Source organism: Mercenaria mercenaria, chromosome 16 (assembly GCF_021730395.1).
Source record: "Mercenaria mercenaria strain notata chromosome 16, MADL_Memer_1, whole genome shotgun sequence".
In the NCBI taxonomy this organism is placed as follows: Eukaryota; Metazoa; Mollusca; class Bivalvia; order Venerida; family Veneridae; genus Mercenaria; species Mercenaria mercenaria.
The window spans coordinates 10,829,168-10,854,723 of NC_069376.1; the positions used below are offsets into that span (position 1 = coordinate 10,829,168).

The window sequence follows — 25,556 nt, forward strand, 5'->3', positions numbered from 1 at the left end:
AAGGATAAAAAAATAAAAAAAGACATTTTTAGCTCTTTTAAAAATTTTTACCCGAAGGTCATTCGACTTTTTTGGTTTTTTTTTGGGCATTTGCCCTGTAACCTAAAAACAGATTTTGAATTTTAAAATTTTAAAATTAACTTAATAACGAATTTGGCGCTTTTACATGGCCCGCAAACATAACGGTATAGTACTAAAAGTAAAATGAAAAGAAGAAATTTTTTAAAAACAATAATAATAAAAAAAAACAAAAAAATTACAACTAAAAATCACTGTACAGACAACCCTATGGGGGGGATGATAAGAAGAATCATATACAAATGCACACAACCAACAACGTATTTTGGACAAAATGCAGTAGACAGTCCATTATAGCCGATCCGGAGAAACAGGTAGAGGACAAAAGTAAAACATAAAAGCAAAAAAAAACATTTGACAGAAAAAAATAAAAGAAAAAATTTAAAAATTTTAAACAAAATCAAGTTGTGAAAGCTATAACAGAGGAAGATCATTCTTACTTAAAAATCATCAAAAAGGGGGAACATAAGATAGTAATTTTAACAAAATGTTCACTGAAAGTATGAAAAATTTCCTGTTTTTTTTTTTTGTTTTGTACGTAGTCCGTTTAAAAAGAGTAAGAATGTAACAATTTTTCAACAAAACACAATAACCGTTCTCTATATAACTGTACTTTTCAATACCCGTTAAAGAAAGGGGGTGGGGGTGGGGTAATTCATTTGTTAATGACGCATAGAAAGATAAAAGTCCAAAAATTCCCTGTGATAAAATGTCATGGTAGAACGTTTAAAAAGTTTTTAGTGTTTTAATTTAATAGCCCGGGTTTGTTTTGTTTTTATTTCATACCATATTTAAAAAGTTAAAAAAATTAAAAAAGAAGCCAAAACTTTATGAAAATGTTTTTTTTGTTTCAAAACTTTAACCAAAAACCATTTTCCCCTTTAGACAGCTCATTTGAAAAGAAATTTTCATGTAAAAATTTAATTATAAAAAGATGAATCAATCAAACTTTTCTTCGTACTAAAAACAAAGACAAACACAAAAAACAAGAAAAAATGTGTACACCTGTAATGTTGTCAAAATCTTAGAAATGTCTGTTTCTTTTCCGTTTGTGCTTAGTGCCCGCAAAGTCAAAGTCATTTCTTCTTCGTCATTTTCAAGATAATTTTTTTGGTTTTTACGGGGTTTTCTTTTCAATATGTACCTTCCCGGGGTTTTTTCAACCCTTATGTAGCTAAATGAAGTAAGGGATTTCTATTAAAAAGTAGTAATAATGGCAAAAAATAAAACTATAAATTAAACATTTTGTGATTTGCAATGGTTAATATACTAAAATCGTTTTTGGAGTTTCCCGTTTGCTCTTTTCCAAAGTTTACGGAGTTTTTGGATTGGAGGTCTGAAAGGATTGTTATTTGTTTGCCAAACCCAGTTCTGGACGTATACGAAAGAAAGATTCCCCGAAAGTATTATTTAAAGATCAGGGGGTTAACCCCAAAATAGATGACAAATATTTTTATTTAAGCAAGACATTTGATTTTCAACTGCAATTATTGCACAGCTTCTCTGGAGCTGGGTTTTGAATTTAAGGCAGATTTTCCCAAAATTTTATCCCGTATAAGAAGATTAACCTGTTAAAAAACAGTCGAAATAAATGCAATTACAGACTTTTCCCCTTTTGAAAAGCTTAAATTTTTCGAGAAATTTTTTCCAAGACGAAATTTAGTACATTTTTGGATTTGGCGATTTGTTTACTCAGACCCAATTTAATAATGGAGTAAAAAAAAACCTTTACGTAAATACAAAGACTCAAAACCCTGAAATCTTTTAAACACTCATTAGATCAATATAACTTTTTTGAAAAAAAGTATTGTTAACCCGGTAAATTTCTTTACATGCTTAGAAACCAAATGATGACGTTGGGGTTCGAAACCCCGGTGGGGGCTTTTTGTTTCATACTGCCAAAATGCAAGCATTTTTTCGCCCTGACAGAGATATTTTTAGTAGTTTTTAAAAATCTCGGCAATGGTTTAAATACCCACGTTTTTTTTGGGGTTTTCCCAAATTTGTGAACGGTAACCCACCAACTAGCTCCATGTTTCCCTCTTTTTTTTGACGCGTCAAAGCCGTCCTTTTTTTCATTTACAACGAAACCGGAATTAATGTATTACGTATTCATTTCCTGCCCAAACATCCTTCTGTCGGACTAATTTTTGGGTTTCAAATATAGGCAAGAATTTCGCCCTTATTAAAAAAAACACAAAAAAGGGTTGAGCTGGAAGGAACCCTGTGCCAAAAGGGGGTGTCTAGAAGACAAGGTTCAAAAGATGTTAAAAAACCTTCCTCGTTCTTTTACCTTTTTTTCCCCTTAATATAAACTTTTTAAAATTCCAAAAATATGCAGAAAATGCATCTGCTAAAACGAATATTTTTTTAAGCCTTTTTAAAACATACTATTTAAAAAACGTTTTTCTATTTATCCTTTTTTTTACTGATCACTGTTTTACGAGATTATGCAGTGCGCGCCTGTACAAGATTTCAAAAAGAGAAGGAAGGGGAAAAAAAAGTAAAAACGAAGTATTACAAGCATGAAACAGTTATAGTGTTAAAAAAAGAAGGGGTTACAGATAAAAGCAGTTTAAAAAAACAGGTCATCATGTTTAAACATGTGTGCGTTTTGGGTTTCACCCTGCCTAAAAAGGTTTAGGGTTTGGGGCTTGCACAAGTTGTACTGGAAGGGAATTTCCCAAAACACTATGGTGCCTGGAAAAAATACTTTTAGTAATTACAGGGGGTGAGGAAGTAGTATAGGTGTGGGGATGAAGTCCCGTTTGACGGGGCGGGGGGGGGGGGGGGTGGAGAGGGGACAAGGGAGAAGTGGGACAGCAACCAAACCCCTCTGCAAATAATTACCCTAAGTTTTCAGGAAGAACGAATTTTTAGGGAGACCGCAGGTGTTTTTTCTCGTCCCGTTACTAAGAACTATAGTAGATTTGTGAGAAACTTGAATTTTAAGGCAGTGATAGTGAGTTATACATATTAAAAAGAAATTAAATGCCTTTTCCCCGGTTGAGAAAATTACCCTGCGAAAAAGGGTTTATAGTAATCAAAACTTACCCTGTAGGCATTATTTATTCCCCATTACCCAGTAAATTTTAAAGCGGGGATGCGAAAACCCAAAAAAAATGCCGCAGGTATTAACATTCACACAAAAAAGCATGTACTCCGCAGTGATGCAGTGGCCGTTTTTAAAAAAGTGACTTTTAATAAAAAAAAAAACCCTTTTTTTTCTGCATATAAATACCATTGAGACTATTGCAGGAAACAAAAACTAAAGTTGGGCCAAGGTAGTTTTAAAACCCAAAAACCCAAAAAAGGACAAAATACCATGTGTAGCAACGTTTACATAAAAATTCCCCCAGCTAAAAATGGTATATTTTTTTTTAAACCTTCTTTTTCAATGCGAAAATAACAATTAAACCCCCAAAAACGCATTATCCCCATGGGAAATGAACCCCATTTTTTTTGGTACGTATTAGGGGTTTCGGTAGCCCCGTTGCAAAACAGTACGGTAAGGAGAACCCTAAAATAGTTCATTTGGGTTCCCGGGGTGCGTCGGGTACGAAGGGGCGAAAGGTATAAGCAAAAGGAAAACCCCGCTCCCAACAACGCCCCACCTAAACGTAAACCAAAATTTCGCAAAAATACTTACCCAAGAAAAAACTGTTAAAAATGGGTTTTTCTTTAAAAATTTTTAAATAAAGATTTAATTTATTTCCAAAAAAAATATCAAATTCAAATTTTTTTTAAGATATGGATTAAAAACCAAAATTAAAAAGGAAAAAAAAGGCAGTGCTAGCAATAAACCCTGTTCACCTTTTCCGTCTACAAAAGCTTTCATAGATGGCGGACTTTAAATTAAGAAATATTCTCGACCAGAATCTCCACGTCCAGAACATCTCTCTAAGTGCATGCTTGAATACAGAAAGACCGAAAATTACACTTCTCAAGAGACAGAACACAATTACACAAGTCCAGTATGATCTACTGTATCCACCTGCAGGTGGAAAACTTCCATCAACAGCAGACTTTGACATCACGCTTATAATATGTCTGCTGAGAAATCTGAAAACTTGTGGACTGAACACAAAATTTAAATGGAATGACCCGCTACAGGCAACAGATACAAGTATAGAAGCGGATGTGTTAAGACTGAAACATTTTAGAAATGAGGTGAAAGCACATTGATATAATAATTATATTTATACCATGCTTAAATATAGATCAACTTTAATGCAGTGACTATTATCTTATCAAAGTATAGCAATTAACGACAACGTAACTATAAAGAAAATTGCACATTAATAAAGCTAAACAAGTTACTATAAATATTCCTCTGTAAAGATAACATAATTATTCTTTCCATTAACACAATTTGTAAAATTTGTCATTTACAGGTTGCACATATATCGACAACAACTGGAATCGACGTGAAAACATTCAATTTAAAATGGACGGAAATCGAACAGGTGAGACAATGTATTACAGAAAACATTCCAAAATCTAATTTAACATGGTAATGGTTAATCGCTTTGCTTACTCATAGGTGAACGGTGACTATTCTAATCAAGTTTATGATTCATACCATGGTTTAAGTGTATTTGTTTGAACCCATGATCGCTGACTATTCTTATAAAGGTCGTGTGTGTTGGGGGGGGGGGGGGGGGGGGGGGGACTGAACGTCGCACCGACACATGATAGGTCATTTGGCGACTTTCCAGCTTTAAAGGTTTTATGAAGACCCCAGGTGCCCCTCCGTGCAGTATTTCATGACGAGCGAGCTGGCACCTTGGTAGAACCACCGCCAGCTGGATGGCTTCCTCACAGGAAGAATTCAACGCCCCGAGTGAGGGTCGAACCCACATCAATGACGGGCAAGTGATTTGAAGTCAGCAACCTTAACCACTCGGCCACAGAGGCCCCGAAAGTGATGACTAGCACATTCTCCCTGACTACAGTTAAAATGTAAAGATTTATACCCATGTTGGCTGACTACTTTTACCAATGTAGTCATTGGTACAAATGCTCCCAGACAATTTTAAGCTCCACTATTCGGATAATAGGGGGCTGTGTGTGTGTGGGTGGGAAGGGGGAAGGGGAGCTATTCTACTCGTCCTGGCGTCGGCGTGACCTTTTTGATTAAAGTTCATTCGGCAACCTTTGTTTTTCTGTCATATCTTAGTTACTGTTGCTTATATCATACTGTAACCTCACACTACATTGTCCAGCATACAAACAAAGTATGTATAGGGACAAGGCCTATTATACCCAAGGTCAAGGTCACCAAGGTGTTATACTTAAGTTATTTTTAAGGTTAAAGTTTTCGATAACCTTTGATTTTTTCTGTCATATCTTTGTTACTATTGCTTATACCTTACTGTAGGTTCACATAAACATTATTCAGCATACATACAAAGTACTTGCAGGGGCTGGGCCCATTATACCCAAGGTCAAGGTCACAGAGTTGTTATACTCTGAATTATTTTCATGTTAATTTTTTCTCGAAGCCTTCACTTTTAGACATATTATCGATTTTGTACTTTAAAAGATAATGACTTGAAATTAAAAATATTTCATTATAATAATTCTCTGCATGCGCGGTTACAAACTCAATGACTCTAATTGTATTTTTTGACAGAATTATGCCCCTTTTGTACTTAAGTTTTTTTTTTTGCAATCTTCGCTTTTTGGGTATAACTTTAATGCAATGTAAGATAAAGACTTGAAAATTAAAATGCATTTTTATCATCATCATCTGCATGTGTTGTAACAATCCTCATGACTTTGATTGTATTTTTGAGCACATTATGCCCCTTTCATACATTTGTTTTTAACAAACTTCGTTTTTTGGACATAACTTTGGTACTATTCAAGATAATGATTTTTTGAAACTCAAAATATATTTTAACCATCATCATCTGCATGTGTGGTAACACTCCCAATAAGTCTAATTTGTGTTCTTGATAGAACTATGCGCCTTGATGTATCTTCCTTTTAAAGTAGAGGTCTCTGATTGAGACATATATTCATTTTACAATCAAATCGCCGAGTAGTGGAGCGCGCTGTGTTACGGACAGTTCTTGTTTTTCCGTGTAATTACTAATACCTATGCCTGCTGACTATGCTTAATGTAACAATGAAAACCCATACTCGCTAACCGCTCCTATCAAGGTAATAACAAATATCCATGCTTGCTAACTATTGTTATCAGTATAATGATTTTATACCTATGCTCCTTGACTACTCTTATCAGTGTTATAATTTAAACCTATGACTCTTGACTCCACCTACCAATGTAATGGTTAATACCTACGAGTTTTGACAACCTTATCAGAGATTTGATTTATACATAGTTTTGCTGACTACCACTTTAAATATCATTACTAAAGCCTTTGCCCGTTAACGTTTCTTATCAATATTATGATTTTTTTACCGTTTTTGACAACTCTTATGAACTGTGTAACTAAAACCCCTGTCACAGACTACTCTACCATAAAGGCCTATACAAATGCCTTATATTTCCAGATAAACAATTGTTTCATATGTTATCTGGCATGTCTAGCTTTTTGCCCAACACAGAATCAATAGAATGTTTACAAATAGTCAGTAAAGCATTCTGGTTTATGTACATGTAATGGTTTGATCGCCTCTTTTAGTTATATTAAACAAAGGTATATTCAAGTACATTGATAGTAACTGTCTCCAACAGTCTGAATAATCAACATTATAATTTGTGTACTAGAGGTGTACTGGTCAGGAACCCAGGCAATCCTTGCGTGTATCAGTGCTATACACTGGGCACGTTAAAGAACCAGGCTGTCTATTCGCAACGAGCTAGGCTAAGTTAGCCGGACAAGCCTATATCTGATTTCTGATCTCTCTGTCGTGGGGGCTTTGTCTCACTCTGTCCCTCTGGTCAGATCGCTCTGTGTCTGTACTAGTAGAGCATGAATTATGCCCCTGTGTGGCTGCATTTGAACTATGTAAAGCGCCTTTGAACGTGAAATGGATCATGAAAAGGGCGCTATATAAATCTGGTATAATAATAATAATAATAATTTGCCCCAAGTAAATATTTTTGGAATGGACATCCCCTATCTCTTCCCATTTTTTGTAGCATATGTAAATAGATGCAACTAATTGTTTGTGAGACATGAAAACAGAGATTTGAGGTTATATCCAAATTTGGGACCATTATAAATATAAAGCAGCATCGAAACTAATCTTATGGGGTTGGTGGACTTGCTATGACATGTGTGTACTCGTTTGTACTGCTAGGAGCTTCGTTGCAATTGGTCTGGTATGGTTCTCTCTATCATATATGTTTTATACGTGAAATAAACGAAATATTTACAACCTTTGCGCTAAACAATGTATCAGAGAACAATAAGTGAAGGCATAAATCAGAACTAAAAAGGTATATATAATTGACTTGAAAAAAGACTACGTCAATTACAATGAAATGAATACCTTCCTAGGAGATAAAAACAGGTGCTTTTACGCTATGACAAGGTTAAAGAGGACAACAATATTTTACAAGTCACTTGGAGTTTATCTATCCATTATTGATATGATGATCAAAATTAACGACTTTAAGACAATGCGGCGCGGCGTTAGTGAAATTCTATAGTTTAACTACTGAATATTTTTTGACAACTCGTAAATAATCGGTTATGGCGTTGATTTATAACAAAAGCGATAGTATCAACTATAGGGTTGTCAAATTATTTCTGTTTTATTGTTTTATACTTTTGTTCATAATTACTAAATGCATACAGTTGAACAATGAAAACCAATCTATTTATGTAAAGTTTGCTATGATCAAAGGAAATCGCATAACTTAAGTCGATACTGCCAGATATAATCCACTAAAAAAGACGTTTTGTTATTTTGCCAATCTCACCGAAATAATGTCTTTAACTTCGCAGAGTAAGGGAACATATATTATTTTTTTTTGTCATACTTTAATTAAATTGAATGAATTTAAACCATATTGCTAACTTCTTTTTTATTATTGGAGACTAAATTTCAGAAATTATCTTACGAATATGAACATACAGAAATGCATAAATGAGCTGTTGTCTGTGATATAGAATTATATTATTTGACACAAAACTTGTCTAGTATGTCCTTAATAAGCTCTTTGTCATTACGATTGAGCTGTTGTCACATAAAAGATACCACTGTTGCACTTAATCAAACTGGTATATACTAAATTTTGTGCCAGCTGTGTAGGTTCGATCAGTACCTGACAACAATTTTTAATACCGCACCTTTTGATAAGGCCTAAAACAATCTTTGTTTCTGGTAACATGCTAATAAAATTAGAGTAGGTAGGTCGGATTTTTTTTTTTTGGATTTTTTTTTATTAAGGGAGACTCTGCTTTTAGAGCATCAGTAAGTTGCTTTTTAACATCACTGAGCATGTTTCTAGCATAAAAAGTGCAGTTTTGTAATTTTTTGTTAAAAAGTTGAAAAAAAAATCGTCGGGATACCGGAAACAAACAATTTTGTATGCCTAACACAACCCATTAACTGGACATTAACTGTATATGTTGGAGCCTTAATCTCATTTCAGACAGGGAATCGTGTCAAAAGAATTGAAAACAGTATTTCATCATTTTGGGTATGAAATATATCAGGCTGATACAATTTATTTTACTTAATAGGAATTTGGGATAAAACAAGGATAGATATCATTTAAGATATTTGTTTCTATTTCAGTCGTAATCGTTGATCTGTTCAAGAAATGTAATCAAATGAGCAAAACCACTATAGGCCTTTAGCACCAGCTTAAACGGAACTATAAAATAAATCGAAGAAAATTTATTAACGTTTTGTAAGACCCCTTTCAATTACGTGGTCTTTGCAGGTTTATGTTAGCCAAGGCATTGTTTAAATTGAGTTTTGATCAAAATGATTCATAGGAAAGTTCGATTCGTTTTAATGCAGAAAGCATCTCCAAAAGATTTTCAATTATTTGCCAATACCATTTTGATTCGAAACAATTTAAATCCTTAGTTAATTTTAAGCGTAAATTAGAACTGTTTTAGATGTAAGAAAAATAAGTAGTTATAACAAAAAATACAGTCTATTGTTAAATGAAACTCTAATTTTATAATTCACATAGTATTCGCAACACCAGTAAAGCCACATCAAATTGATTTCTCTGTCATTGATTTTTTTCGAAAAAAAATTAGGAGCGGGCAAGCGAAATGAAAATGAAAATATTTTTCTTTAGATTTCACTTGTTTTTGGAGCGGGCGAGGAGCGATTTGAAGAAAAATAAATAAAAAGTTTGTAACAACAGTCAACAACCACTGCCAAAACATAACAAAAGGCTCGAAAAAAAACATGAAAGAACTAAAGATCTGTTAAATATTGAAGGTTTAATGACAAACTGTCCCAAAAATACATGGCAGCCATTCAACACCTAACTCCTATATATCTTTATGCTTACCGGGACGCCGCGCTGTATTGTAATAGTTACAGACATTGAAAGAAGCGGCAACAGGCGGATACAAGAAAAGCTGGAAATTTAACCATATTATTAGTGTATAGAACTAATGTGTTCGCTAAGTTTGTGTCCTAGGCAAACCAATACCCTTGCTACATAAAGTTTAAATAAAGGGTTCTCCTTGGACTCTATGTCACTTATGACGACATAGGAGTAAGAAAGGTATTACTCTCATGTCATGTATTACCAGAAATCATTATAGATATGGAAAACACTGCAATCACCGCAACTGTACATTAGGTACCCATGATCTATATATTATAGTATCTAACAACTTTCGGGGCAATTTCAATTGCAATTGCCCAATTTACTTGTGTATTTAGTGACTAATTTTGAAGTTCTGTTTTTACATTTAACTTTGGCAGTTAAGAAAAGACATACTTCTGATGCTACAAGTCTTAACAATAATGCATTATTATCTTCAGTTTCTTTTTGAGAAATGGATCTGATAATATCCATTAAACAAATCAGAAAGAAGATCTCTAAAATGCAACATAATATTCTTGTATTCTATTTGAAGAATAAAACGGTACACCTTTAATGCATGTTTTTCAGATTGAGAGTTTGAAAGCTCTTTGGTATTACTTTGCCCTACTTAAGTTTAATATGCGTACCCCCTCTCCTCCTGAAAAAAAAATGTGTTCACTTTACATAGCTGATAGAAGCAATGTACTATTCCTTAAAATCAACAATACTTTATTCTTACAAGTTATGAGGCTAACCAGCAGGACAAATATAACATATTTCATGAGTGTTGCTCTACATACCATATGAAATAGGTAAGTGTTCGAATTTCAAAAGCTTGAACGCTGAATAAAATATACAACTAGCGTTGAATTAAACACATATTTGTAGTTCCATTGTCCTTACTATATTTGTCATAAGAATGCACAAACAGACTATACAATAGACTTCTTCAATTTTACCCTCTATTGCTCTCAAGGTAAAGCACGCACATCACATCATGGATGTACGGACTGGGTAAAGATGAGATAAAAAGTCTTCCCATGTGAGCAAAAAAGAAGTTAAAATTGCCGAAATCGGCACTAACACGAAATCAATACATTTATAAGTTTGATTGGCACTTTAGAATAGACAATGATGTAACACTGGATGAGTTGTCCAAATTGAATTATATCACCTGTTCATAATTTAACTGTTACCCAGTTATTGCTTATATATGTGTATAATTTTGAGGATTGCAGCAAATCCATTGTTCTTATCACCAATGATTATTAGATGTTACTGTCTATATGACCTTTCCAAGATTTATTTACACAATCTAATTTCATATCGGCTGTCAATTTTGCAAACTGGTCGCAATACAGAGCTTGAAACATGTTCTCATGGTGTTTTAATGGGCACTTATGATTAAAAGTATCAAATGTTATGAATTCATGTCGCTTAAGAGTGAAAAGGGGCACAGAAACCGTGAAAAAGGCCCGCTTTGAAATTTTGAAATTAGTCAGCAAAAACTGAAGCGAGCGGAAGCTGATTTTCCAAAAAAAAATCTTTTTTACTCATTCTGGAAAAAAATGGAGCGGGAAATCCGTTATCCAAGTAACCACTTTGATGTGGCTTATATCATAATGCTTCCACACTTTTTTTAAAATACTATTCCTTTATTTTAAAGAGCATTTCGTCACATCCTAATTTTGTTAGAGTAAATGGAATGTGTCACTTGTATTTAGAAAACAATCATCATAAGTAAACTTCTTCCTTGATCAATTTTGGTACCATATTTTTTCGCGGTAAGATTAAACATACTAGTTTAAACAATGCTTTAATATAATATTCCAAACTGACATATGCATACATGTACATTCGTAACTCGATTTGAAACAATTGCAAACTGATTACCTTAGCTATGATGACCGCTCCTGTTGGTTTATCCTCAACATTGATGACCGCTAGAATTTGTTTGAAAATTAAGGCAATATTCCTAATATGGTCTGCCAAAACAGAAGCAACATACTTTTTCACAAATTTAATGTAAACCACATACATTAACTATTGTTTTTAAACATTAACCGTGTGCGTATTCTTTAAGTAAGGACAAACGGACGGGGGCGTGCTTGAGAAGGGAGGTGTGATTATATCTATGGCGCTGACATATGGATGTCAGTATGGAAAAAGATATAATAGTTTCAGTTTACCTTAGATTACCATAATTACTAATTGAAACAATACATTTAAACGTAAATTGCTGTATGGGCGGGCGCTTCATTAGAACGGGACTTCCCTACTGTCCCATTTTCCTTACATTGTACAATATTTGTAACGTATTTCAGAATATGCAAGAACAAAACGTGTTAATGACGTTGTTTACAATATTAGAAAGAACATATTCTAAATATAATAGGCCTATATAGATATAAGAAAACATAGGACATAGATCCAAGTAATATCCATGTTCAATTAAAATGAAAGCATAACTCGGTGTTTGCATGGATGTAAAAATGATTCTGTTAACACAAAATTCTAACAGGATCCGATATATTTTGCTATTAAACAAAGAAGGCAGAAAACGGTGAATTATTATACAACAAATCACTGTTCTGACGTCACAATCATTACGTCAAAGCGCCAAACGTCATAGCGGCGCACTGGAAATAAACCGATTGAAAACGGGCAAATATTTCATGAATGTCATCAAGAATGTACTTAATATTCCTTGGTAACGTGTTAGAATCGAAATAATATATATCATTTAGTGATTTGCTTTTGAATAAATCATTGTTTGTCGTTCAGATGCGTATTATTAGGCCTATATCATTCGGGCTGCGCCCTCGTGATATGATTCCTTCGCATCTGAACTCCAAACAATGATTTATTCAACGACAAATCACTGGAAGAGATATATTATTTCTTAAACAACATAGAATGATGATGTGAAAATATAAGGCAACAATGACGAATCAAACAAATAAAGGGCGATGAGTTTGTCACATTAAAAATGACTGTTGCAAAAACTCAGCTTGGGATTTCAAGTAAGGATCGCATAGTAAATAGAGAAAAGTGGAAACTTCACAGGTCGCTCAACACGACAAAAACGAAAATGTTGCAGGCTCGGTTTGATTGAGCCTGTTCATGGACGGTAGTGGAAATGCATGCCACCGTCCACGCCCGCTAGCCCCGGGTTGAGCAGAACTCAACAATTACACATGCTAAAAGTACAAAAAGCAATTTAGAGACATCCGCAGATGTATTCAAACGGCGGTGAACATGGAACCTTCAATGATACACGTGTTGAAGCGTGTAATTCCATGAAGAGCGGCGTTTAGTCCCCAGATAAACTAAAGGGTTTGCCCTAAATGAGAAAACAATGGGCAGAACTAAACAAACTGGAATTCAGGAAGGGGACCCAGGCCGAAATGGTCATTATTATTATTATTATTATTATTATTATTATTATTATTATTATACCAGATTTATATAGCGCCCTTTTCATGATCAATTTCACGTTCAAAGGCGCTTTACATAACTAACTAGAATGATTAACAATGGGGTTATACTAGAGAGAGATGCGCTTCAGAGCTTTTGTCTGGAACTGGAACCTCTTCTGTATCTTGCACAACTCCCTCTCTTAAATTGCTGACAGCGCCTTGGAAAAGTCGCCAATATGGGTTACCGGTACCGCCGGTGAATATAAATAAGCTTACATACAAACCAACATGTAAAGATCATGAAGTCATTTAAATTCCCGCTTTATATATTACTGTAACTTCTATTCAACAATGTTTTACAAACAATAAAATACGAATTGTTATTGCTTGCTTTAAAGTATTGCAATATGACATTGGGGATAAGAAAAAAACTGTCTCTGTTCATTTTTATAATTTACTTGTTTGACATTGGTAAAGACCAAATGTTAAATCAATATGTTTTCCAAAGGATTAAGATATCTATCAGTGAGTGGCATGTTTTTTCTTTCTTTCTTTCTTTCTTTCTTTATTCATTTATTTATTCATTTATTTATTTTTGGCGGAATAAGTGTGTGAAGTTTCGATCCATTCCGCTGAGATTCCAGCTTACATAGTTACATAAACTTAACCGAACCGGGACACCAACACGGGCGCCGAATTTGACTCCGACGCATAGGTGAGTCAACAGTTCTACATATTCCTAACAAGAGGGTAATGATGAACCTAAATCGCTCATCTGAGTAATATGAGCTGCATATTCCAAATGTCAAACTCATGATAAAATATTAAGGAAGTCAGTAGGTCACATTCATGGTCAATGAAATTCAGTTTTAAGATTTGTGCAAAACTGTGTATGTCATCAAAATTTCAAGGCAAGAAAGTAGGTCAGTAGGTCACAGTCAAGTGACATCATATTACTTGGGGTCATATCAGGTAATTATAATTAACTCATTTAGATTTGAAAATTAGTATATGACCCAGGGAAGTGCCTACGCCTTTAGTATATTGAACAATGAAATGGGTCTTATGGGTCCTATCCCAAAGGTTACTATGTCTTAGACTAGCTGACAAAAGAAATAGAATGTCCTTTGTTAAAACGTATAGCTGGTGAGACCAATCACCTCATATACAGAATTTTCCTCTGACTACCTTGCCTAAATTATTAAGTATACAGTAACTAATGATTCTTAAATGGTCCTAATTATGAGCTAGACAATTTCAGAGATCAGGCAAATTACTAAATGTTTAAAACTAACAAGTTTCTATTAGCTCAACTCCCATAGGCTGGAGACTCTATACTTGACTGGTCTTTTTTGTTAAAGTTCTCGTGAGACAAATGTCTTTGAATCAACAACATATGAGTCCTATCGCATAGATGCTCGGCCTCTGTTCTCTCAACTCTATATCATTGCCCTGACTCCTTGATGCTCAGCGCCTATATGCTATCATATATAGCATTAGCATTCAATTACAATATACGTATATCTCTGATGCCTTGGCTGTACTTCACCAGTAATGCTGAACCGTCTATAAGCTGTAACTCTCTTACTGTCTCAGTAGATTAACAAACGTTGGGTCTCTGTCTCAGAAAGGACCCAAAGTCTATTATCAACAGCAATTCAACAATAATTATAACAAAGATAGCATGAAAAGGGAGTCGAGCACTATCTGTGCTTATGTGTTACGTTAGCAATACATCAAATATACAAATTATTCTGACAGGAAATAGGATCAGATGATTTTGTAAGTATTTTCTTCTATAACTCATATAAAAAGTAAGTGACCCTAGGGCGGGGCCTCTTTTATACCCAGGGGCACAATTTGAACAAATTTGGTAGAGGACTTCTAGACAATGCATCATACTAAATATCAAAAGCCTAGGTCGTATGGTTCCAGACAAGAACATTTCTAAAGCTTTTACATATATAAGTCTATATAAAACTTGGGACCCCCAGGGCAGGGCCTCTTTTCATCCAAGGGGTTCAATTTGAACGATTTTGGTTGAGGACCATAACCTAACACAATGCTACAAACCAAATATGAAAGGTCTAAGTGTTGTGGTTTCAGACAAGAAGATTTTTAAACATTTTTTCCTATATATGTAAAACTTGGGACCCTAGGGGCGGTGACATATTTGACCCTAGGGGGATAATTTGAATGATCTTGGTAGAGGACCACTAGATGATGCTACATACCAAATATCAAAGTCCTAGGCCATCTAATTTTGTACAAGAAGATTTTCAAAATTTTCCCTATATAAGTATTTATAAAAAAATGTAACCCCAGGGGCGGGGCCATGTTTGACCCTAAGGGGATAATTTGAACTAATTTGGTAGTGGACCACTAGATGATGCTACATACCAGATATCAAAGCCCTAGGCCCTGTGGTTTTGGACAAGAAGAATTTTAATTTTTTTTCCTTTCGGTTGCCATGACAACCAGAGTTCTGCATGGAATTCAATTTTTTGAACAATTTTGAAAGGGGGCCATCCAAGGATCATTTCTGTGAAGTTTGGTGTAATTCTGCCCAGTGGTTTTTAAGAAGAAGATTTTTTTAGAAATTGTTGACGCACGACGGACTACGCACGGTGGACGACGCACGACGCACGACGGACATCAAGCCGTCACAATAGCTCACCTTGTCACTTGAATTGATTAAACATTTTATAAGTCTTTACCATGATATGAACTTGGGCACCTCCCGTTTTTTGTTTTTGTTTTTTTTTTTTGTTCTTTTTTGTCTGGCTTTCCCACACTATTTTTGGAATTATGGCCCCTGAAATAGTCGAAAGTGCACATTTTCACCTTGTGACGCACCTAGCTAAAAAGTATTTAATATAAATGGTTGAAAACTTGCATAAGTCTTCATCATTATATTAACTGGTGCACCTCCTATTTTTCGTCTGACTCCGTCCCCTATTTTCAGCGTTATAGCCCCTGAAATAGTAAATATACACATTTTCGCCTAGCTCAAAAAAATATTTAATGTAAATTCATGAAACCTTGCTTTAGTCTGTATCATAATGTGACCTTGCACCATTGGTATTCTTCTTGAGAATCTTTGCACTTATTACAGAGTTATGGCCCTTGAAATAGCCAAAATAGTCGATTTTTGTATGTGATGCTAATAGCTCAAAATTACATGACCTAGAAAAATGAATCATTTTCATAAAATGTTGGTTTATGTTAAACACCATTAAGACTGCAAACATTTGAATTAATCATTTGAATTACTCTACCGAGACCTAGTTAGTGGACTATTGATCACACAATCTCTATATATAACCATAGATCGTCATCACTATGACAAAGATTTACGCTCCGTGAAACCTTACGCTACCTTTCGTCCAAATATTAGTAGTATTTTTGTTCTTTGCCTTCTCAAATGTGGTGACATACAGTCAAACCCTGAACCTGCAGTGGTAAGCGTTACTTCTTATAGACAGCAGCAAGCAAAGTATCCATGCGCTGTCTAAAAGAAAGGAGTCACAGCTACCAGCAAAGCGGTGTCTTGTAGTTCTTGCCAGTCGAAGACCCATATGAAGTGCACTGGATACATCACATCAAGAGACTCTGACAGACTGCCGAGGAAAAATACTGATTTATGTTATTACAGCGATATGCGTTTATTTAAGTTCCTTCCAGAGAAAATATATTCAATGACATAAATTCAGAAGATCAGAACTTCACTATTTTACCTTCAAATACTAGTAATGACAATTTTCAGTGTTTTGGTAGGAAAGGCTTGCATTTTATCCACTTGAACGTTAGATCGTTGCTACCAAAAATATCCGAAATTAAAATTATTGCACAAAAAAAGCAAAGCTGCAATTTTTTCACTTACAGAGACGTGGTAAGATAATTCGATTTCTGATGGAGAGGTTGCTATAGACGGTTACTGCATTGTTCGGAATGACAGGAACCGCAGTGGAGGCGGGGTATGCATGTATATCCGAAATGATTATGCATTTAATGTTCGAAACGATGTAGGCCTATGTGAACAGTCTGATGAATTTTTATTGATAGAACTGTTTTTACCGAAAACAAAACCAACTGTTGTTGGAACAAGTCATAGGTCTCCTAAGCAAAGTAATTCGAAAATTTTTAGATCATTTTATGGAAATACAGATGAACCTACTTGTTTTAGAATAAACCAAGTGAAGTCTCAGAAAAAATTTGTCCATAAAAGGTCAACTTACTTAATGCCTTGAAGAGCACGGGTTAAGATGGTATTCCGTCTAAGTTTATAAAAAAATGGGGCAGATTCCTTAAGATTCCTTATACTTTCATTGTAAATGTGTCTATTGATTCCGGAATTGTTCCTGACGACATGAAAACAGCTAGGGTTTCTCCTATTTATAAAAAAGTCTTCCTCGCTTAAAGTAGGTAACAATAGACCTGTAAGTATTCTCAGTGTAAAATTCTGGAGCGTTCTGTATAAAATCAGTTTTCTGAATACTTACATAAGACTTCCCTTTTATACCAGTTTCAGTCAGGTTTCAGATCTAAATACTCTACCGATACCTGCCTTATACATCTGTTAGACTATATTAAACAGAATAATTCTGAAGGTTTATATACTGGCATGATTTTATTTGATATACAAAAGGCGTTTGATACCGTCGGTCATACTCTCCTTTGTAACAAGCTTACGGCTATGAGTGTTCAGTCAATAAATTGGTTTAAATCTTATCTTACTGAACGAACTCAGAAGGTTAATATTAACAAAGTTTCATCCGAATCTGCCGATGTCACATGTGGAGTCCCCCAAGGAAGTATCCTTGGGCCTTTACTCTTTCTTGTTACCTAGATGACATGCCAATGTGTATAGATTCAGACTGCAAGCTTATATGCTGATGGCAGTGCGATATTGTTTGCCCATAAAGATCCCCACATTATTTCAGAAAAATTAAGCAGAGTTATGGAAAATTGTTCAACATGGTTCATTGATAATAGATTGTCCCTACATCGTGGTAGTCTGCCCACATTTAGGCCTACGGTTGTATTTCTAAAGCATCTGCGCACTTTTACGGATTGAATCTCCAGCTCAAAGATATATCCACCCACTTCTACGGTATAATAAGGATATATATAAAATACCTATCTTGATTTGACTTAGCAGACGACGGTAAACAGATCTAGCGGGTAGATCTAGATCTACCAGATTTGGTAGTGTACCAGATTTGGCAAAATCTTTGGTTATAACAAAGAACTATAAAATACATTATTTTATAGCTTTTTGGTTATAACAAAGTTAACAATCAACTGATCTGCACTGGAATGAGAGAACAGGCAAATGTAACAAGTATTATTACGATCCATATTCTATTATCGGATAAGAGAGATTTAGCTTTTCTGTTTTCAACACAACTGTGTTGATGCTGATCGGTTGTGTGACTGTGTGACTACAGCGATACGGAACGCCCAGTATTTATACTAACCCAAATATGACGTCATAATTTCAAAATGGCTGACATTCGCTGGCTGCTGCTCTACGTCAACTTTTAAGCATGTTTACATGTAAATAAGGGTATGACTGCAACTAATAATGAATTGTAAAACTATTTACGGATAAGTGCTATCGATTTAACGTAATAATAGAACTTTTATGAAGTTATTTATGAAGCAATCAGCCTTCGATGTTCGTACATAGAACTTTCGTACCCAGTGTCAGGCAAGATAAAAAATTACAACAAGGAACAATTTCAACAAATGTTTGGATACCACAGTATGATTGTAACACGTGAATTGAAGTCAGACACCTTACTGTACCACCATGCAACAGTATCATCTATCTTCCGTAACCGCCGAACCCCTTTCGGTGACGTAGACTTTGTTCGTCAGTATATAGATTTTTTATGGTTTGGCAGATTCCCTAGAGAGTGTACGTATTCGTCCAGAACTGGTTCTCTAACCAAAATAAACAGAATTTTATTTCTATGCATAATGCTGCCAAAATCCACTTTGTTTCTTGGCAAATGTCATGCATATCGTTCTCTTAATTAATTTTACCGTGCCCTTTCGGTGACGTAGACATTGTTCATCAGTATATAGATAATTTTAGTGATAGAGAAGCCCTTTTTTATGGTTTGGCAGATTCCCTAGAGAGCGTACGTATTCGTCCAGAACCGGTTCTCAGCGTTCGACACTAACTTTTTTGCCAGGTATCCCGAAGGAATACCTGCTGGGAAATTTAGGAATCCCTGCCGAAAATTAGGAGTCCCTGATAACAAAATGTGTTAAGAACATGAAAAAACTAAAATCTAACAAACACAACTGTATACAGTGCTACATGTATTTTATTTCCACTTTATTTCCATTTTACATCAATGACAACAATAGCTTGTATGACTTTTGCTGTAAAAGAATAATGTCATTTCTGTCCAAGTCCTCTTCCCCCTCATCTTCACTACCATCGCACTCCTCTGCCATTTGTTGTAGTTCGTCTAAATGTATGCCGCCTAGTTCATTCCCCCTTATAACCCCCTTATTTGTAATCATTTTTTTTTACATAAAAAAAATTCCGAAAAGTCTCCCTTAAATAAAAAAAAATTCACTGGGATTTTGATTGACAGGGGGCAGAACTATTGAACTTGGAACGCATCTAAGTAAATTTCCGCGAGTCAAGCCGACGCACGTGCCGTAATTTATGCGGGTAAAATACGAGTTTTTCTCGATTTTCGCGGGTCAAAACCCGGGACCTCGGGTCAACTGAAAGGGCCAGAATTAGCTATTTTGACCTTGTCTGCACAATAGCAGCTTCATTTATGATTTTATTTTAACCAAACTTGCACACAACTTGTATCACCATAAGATCATGGTTCCTTTCTTGAACTGGCCAGATCCCATTATGGGTTCCAGAGTTATGGCCCCTGAAAGGGCCAAAATTAGTTATTAGCTCACCTGTCACTTAGTGACAAGGTGAGGTTTTGTGATCACCCTTCGTCCGTGCGTCTCGTGCGTCCGTGCGTCAACAATTTCGTGTCTGCACGATAGTGGTTTCGTTTATGATTTTATTTTAACCAAACTTGCATATAACTTGTATCACCATAAGATCACGGTTCCTTTCTTGAACCGGCCAGATCCCATTATGGGTTACAGAGTTATGGCCCCTGAAAGGGCCAAAATTAGCTATTTTGACCTTGCCTGCACAAAAGCAGCTTTATTTATGATTTGATTTTTACCAAACTGGCACACAACTTGTATCACCATAAGATCTTGGTTCCTTTCTTGAACTGGCCAGATTCCTTTATGGGTTCCAGAGTTATGGCCCCTGAAAGGGCCAGAATTAGCTATTCTGACCTTGTCTGCACAATAGCAGCTTCATTTATGATTTGAATTTAAACAAACTTGCACAAAACTTGTGTCACCATAAGATCTCGGTTCCTTTCTTGAACCGGCCAGAACCCATAATGGGTTCCAGAGTGATGGCCCCTGAAAGGGCCAAAATTAGCTATTTTGACCTTGTCTGCACAATAGCAGCTTTATTTTTGATTTGATTTTAACCAAATTTGCACACAACTTGTATCACCGCAAGATCTTGGTTCCTTTTTTGAACTGGCCAGATTCCTTTATGGGTTCCAGAGTTATGGCCCCTTAAAGGTCCAAAATTGGCTATTTTGGCTTTTGCAGCCATATAGAGACTTCTTTTATGGTTTTATTTGATAAAAACTTCCAAAATATCTTCAACAACAATAAATCTTAGATTCTATGACAAATCAGATCCAATCGTCGGTTCCAGAGTTATTTTATATCTGATTACCTCCCATGATTGTAATCAAAATGGATTTATATCAGTAAGTCCTTATAGGACTTATTTGAATTTTCATTATTGTCATTAGTTGGACTGAGACAATCAGGGTAGATAACTATGGACTGATTTTATGTCAAATTACCTCCCTTTATTTCAAATTAAAATTGGTATATCTCTGTAACTAATGAAGATACTGATCTGAAATTTCATTTATGTAAACAGATTTATTTGGCAGAGCCTTCTTTTGTTCACTTACAATATTTTTTTTTAATTACTTCCCTTTTACATTACTATAAATAGCTTATTTTAAGTAACTTTTTTATTATTGGCCGTAGGGAAATACGGAGACCACTTTTCTTTGGTACAACATGGATGGTACCTCCAATTTTTAGGTGCATTTTGACATATCTGTACCTTGTAAGAATTGTTTTTTCTTCTTTGTTAAATTTCTTCCCTTTGTTGTTCCTGTCCTTTGGACTTAAATATTTTTACTGAGGACCTACTTGTCCTCAAGTGCAATGATAACAGGTGAGCGATATAGGGCCATTATGGCCCTCTTGTTTTGACCTTGTCTGCACAAAAGCAGCTTTATTTATGATTTGATTTTTACCAAACTGGCACACAACTTGTATCACCATAAGATCTTGGTTCCTTTCTTGAACTGGCCAGATTCCATTATGTAGGCATTGTACCTAAGTTAAAGAATATCTAAAAAATGGAATAAAAAAGTAAATATTGTCATATATGATGTCATTGCATGATACAACAACTTTTATTTTCAATGTTCTGTCATCAGTAATGGAATAATGTTCAAAAGATGACCAACAACAAATAGTCCTACCTGTGTAAAGGGAAGATAACTGTGTAACTAAATATTGGTTACTTAAGACAGTACTAGTTATCTCCCTTATCAATTTGCATATAAAGTGTCAGAATTGACCCTAAATTGACCTATGGTCTGTTTCATGTAGCAATCAAAGAAAACACTGATGTTCTTAAATATTTATTTAATTCTGTTTATATGAAATATAATGATTTATATAATGTTTTATGAAAATAGTACAGGTATGTTAATGAAAGTGATAAGTATGCGGTATTGCACTTTGTTGACGGCAAAAAATATGAATTATATAAAAATGGAAATTTTCATGAGATAAAGAACATAGCTACAATTGATTAAAAACATAAGATCATCAAAAATAAGCCAACCAATTTCTAGGAAAAGGCAACTTCATAGTAACAGAGAAATCAAAAAGTACTGGAAAAGAGGTCAAATGTTGCCTTATAGTACTACTTCTTACTGTTTGAATAATGCCAGTTCAAATCAAAATACAACATTTTTGGAAACTTTTATGAAAGTTTTATGAAGGCTGCTAAAGTAGCCTGTAATGTGATATAAAATCTGAAATACAAAACGTTTGACTAGTACAGTGGTGACATCACTTTAGTGTTTCTAAAGTAACCATGCCACTATCAAAGTTGACGGGGAACTTAAGAAAATTAACCTGCAAAGTTTCGTGAAGACTAATCAATAATATATTGCCCAGACAAACAAATCAGGACAGGCACAGGCACACAATTTGGACAACTAAGTCTTCATTTCCGTAAACTGGCACAACAAAAAGTAATGACAATTTAAAATACTGAAAACACACTCATGACAAGTACAAAAGGGCCAACATTTCTGAGTCATAGAACTTTCTGATCTTATAATGCTTAATGAGGTAACATGTTACACAAAATATTGCTATGGTAAGAAAAGGGCAATAATTATGAAAAAAGCCAAATGCAGTTATGGAACTAGTGCATTTAATGTCAAATTATTACAGTTTGCAATTGTAAGAAGTTTGTTACATTTTTCATTAACAAAGTGGAAGGTGTTTTAGGTATTTTTATGACAAAACATGTCTCCAACCTATGTATACCTTTAGCTGTGGCGGCCATTTTGTGAAGCAAAATGGAAAGTGTCGCTGATATGCAAAAATATACTTGGTACTGATCACTCCTTTGAAGTTTCATCATAATCTGTTAAGTAGTTTTAACCTGTGAAAGCTGACAAGATTTTTCTACTTTTAGCTCTGGCTGCAATTTAGTGCATCTAAACGAAACATGCAAGCGATATGCACAACACTATGCTTGGTACTGATCAGTCCTGTGGAGTTTCATCAAAATCTGGCCAGCAGCTTGTCCTCTAAAAGACAGACAGGCTTAATGCAGATAGACGAGAAGGCATAATTAATACCTCTCCCCACCTTTAGATGAGACATAATTTCGAGATAAAACTTTACATACAACACTTCACAAAATTAGGATGCTAAAAAATGGATGTGTAATACCTCTACCTATTCTTCAGTGAAATGTAAAAGGACAAAACACAAGTAATATGGAGGAGTTATGGGCCATGACACGTACGATAAACAAATGTTTTAAGACTGAGGAAATGCATTGATTAGTTCAAAAATTTACATTAGTGTTTTAGTTCAATATAAACTTTGTCATACTAAAATGATATTGCAGTTATAATGACCAATCAGATTTATGAAAGAAAAAAATACAATTTAAGCCAACCTTAAACTTACAACTTTAAAAGCGAAAATTATCAAACGTTTTACTGTGGTATTGCACGAAATTAAATTTTGTCGCCATACAAATAATTAATGATTTTAATAATACTGATCACTATGGTCTTAAGTTTGATTTGTGAACATACTGTGCTATAAACTGAGACAAAACAGTACTGATACACTACAAGACACAGTATTTTGAAAATTATAACAGTGTAATGTTTTCATATTCTCAAAGTTTTTGAATCACATTTACATGCACGGCTGGACAGGACTTGCTGCTCTCTTCATGTGTGTCCTACAATAACAGCAAATATGTAACAAAGTTGATTCAGAAGGCTCCGCTATACTAAACTGTGCAAGCTGCAGACACTGATCTTGAACAAAAGCTGAACGGTGATACTGAAGATTACACAGGTATATATCTGAAGAAAGAAATGCATATTGTAGTAACTCTGTATTCGAGGTGTCTGCAGCTCATTAATATTCAAAATATGTATATTTCTGAATATAAGGTAGAATAAAAGTGTTACTGGATTAATAAAACTTCAACATATCTTATGCATAAGACCCATTTTAGTAGAATATATGAAGAGGCCAATAGTGACCCTAAGTCATTCACATGACCTTACTATTTGACCTAAAATATATGTATGGCACACTTTTTATTTTGGAATATTATGACGGCAGGCTGTATTTTATTCTATATCTTAAATACTTTGAAAATAACACACCTTATACTTGACATTTCATAATTTATATCTTACATTCACCTTTTTAAGCTTATAACAATAGAATTGTGTTTACCTTTTTAATTAATTTCAGGAGAAAAATGTAAGATATTTGGAAAGTTACATTCATAAGTCTGTAATTATTTGGTACTGTATAATTTCTTTTTGTAAGTGTAAAGTTTATATATCATACCTGACCCTTGGTCTCATGTGAAATAAACTTTACACAAGCCTCTAGAAGTGATATATACCAAAACAATAACTAGTTACATTGTAACTCTTTGAATATTGTAAACAATTACCTGAAGGTATCAATATCTGTGTTTAATTAAGTCATACAGATCAACACTGGCATTCTCATCATATGAATCCACAGAACATTTTACACTGAAATAAAGAAACAACTTCCTACAAATTTTGTACTTCAATTACTGAAATTTACAGATTTTACATTAAATTAGGACTCTTATCCACTGAAAACATCAAGTGACAGATATCAAGAAAACATTGCATTAAAGATATTTAAACAAAATGGTTACTGCTATAGTGTATTTAAAAGCTTTGAAACATGGTTAGTGGCTGACAATAGTAGTTCTTTTATCTCTGTATCATATGAAAGGCTAAGAGTTAAGACGTCTGAATAGAAATCTTTACCTATGTCAAAATTTCTTGATTCAAAATGGTTGGCTGTACCATCCTTCATGAAACTTCATAAACTTCATAAAATCACCTTAATGACATTTACAATGTGTATCTGTTAAATGTTTAGGGGAATGTAATTTTAATAACTGGCATTATATTACCCTTGCCATGTTAAACTTGTTAAAGAGTATCATTTGTACATCATTGTACCATCAGACCATCTTTCACTTCTGTCAACCTGACAAGACATGTTGGACACCCTGAAATATATAAATGATAAAATCTGTGAACAGTTAACAATCATCATGCAAAAACCATAACACCATCTTTATAAAATCACCTTAACACCTTGATCTTAAAAAATATTATTATTTCAAATTATTATTATCCATTAACGTATAATGTATCCCATCCATAATCATTACATGACTCTTTATATAATTTACCAGTTCATAGTTTGGAATGGCTTCCAGTCTAAATCCAGAAGTTGAAGAAAAACAAATTATGAAAGTTTATTTATGGTGTCATTTAAAAGAATGACCTGCCTGTTAATTGTCAACTGTTTGCTCTTTTTAATATTGATAGGCAATTGCATCTTATCAAATGTTGTATAATATATATATCAACTGTCAATAGTTTACAAGTTGAAGTGTTAATTAGATGTCACTGACTTGTTTACTCTCAACATCATAAAGAGAGATAAAACTACATGTAAACTGTAAAACATTGTATGAGATACCCTTCTATCCTGTATAAATTGCCTTTAAAAAGAAATTACATAGAAGTATTATCCCACTGTTTTGACTGCCCCTGCTCTATCTAACTTTTCAAGCTTCTGCAGCCACTTTA

At 34.4% G+C, this 25,556-nt stretch overlaps 1 protein-coding gene and 1 long non-coding RNA gene across 15 annotated transcripts in view; one reads left to right on the forward strand and one right to left on the reverse strand.

Annotated features, from left to right (window-relative positions):
- The window catches only part of LOC123540684 (NACHT, LRR and PYD domains-containing protein 3-like), a 244,067-nt gene that overhangs the window by 109,184 nt on the left and 109,327 nt on the right, over positions 1 to 25,556 (reverse strand). The window lies entirely within an intron of this gene.
- LOC123541050 (uncharacterized) overlaps positions 18,159 to 25,556 on the forward strand; it is a 42,932-nt gene continuing 35,534 nt past the window's right edge. For 2 of the 12 annotated variants that reach the window (XR_008367706.1, XR_008367711.1), the window contains exon 1: positions 18,162 to 18,547. This is a non-coding gene — a long non-coding RNA (uncharacterized LOC123541050). Of the gene's footprint in view, positions 18,902 to 19,033; positions 19,128 to 25,556 lie in introns of those variants that run through there. The other 10 variants (XR_008367713.1, XR_008367712.1, XR_008367704.1 and 7 more) reach the window with 10 other exon arrangements.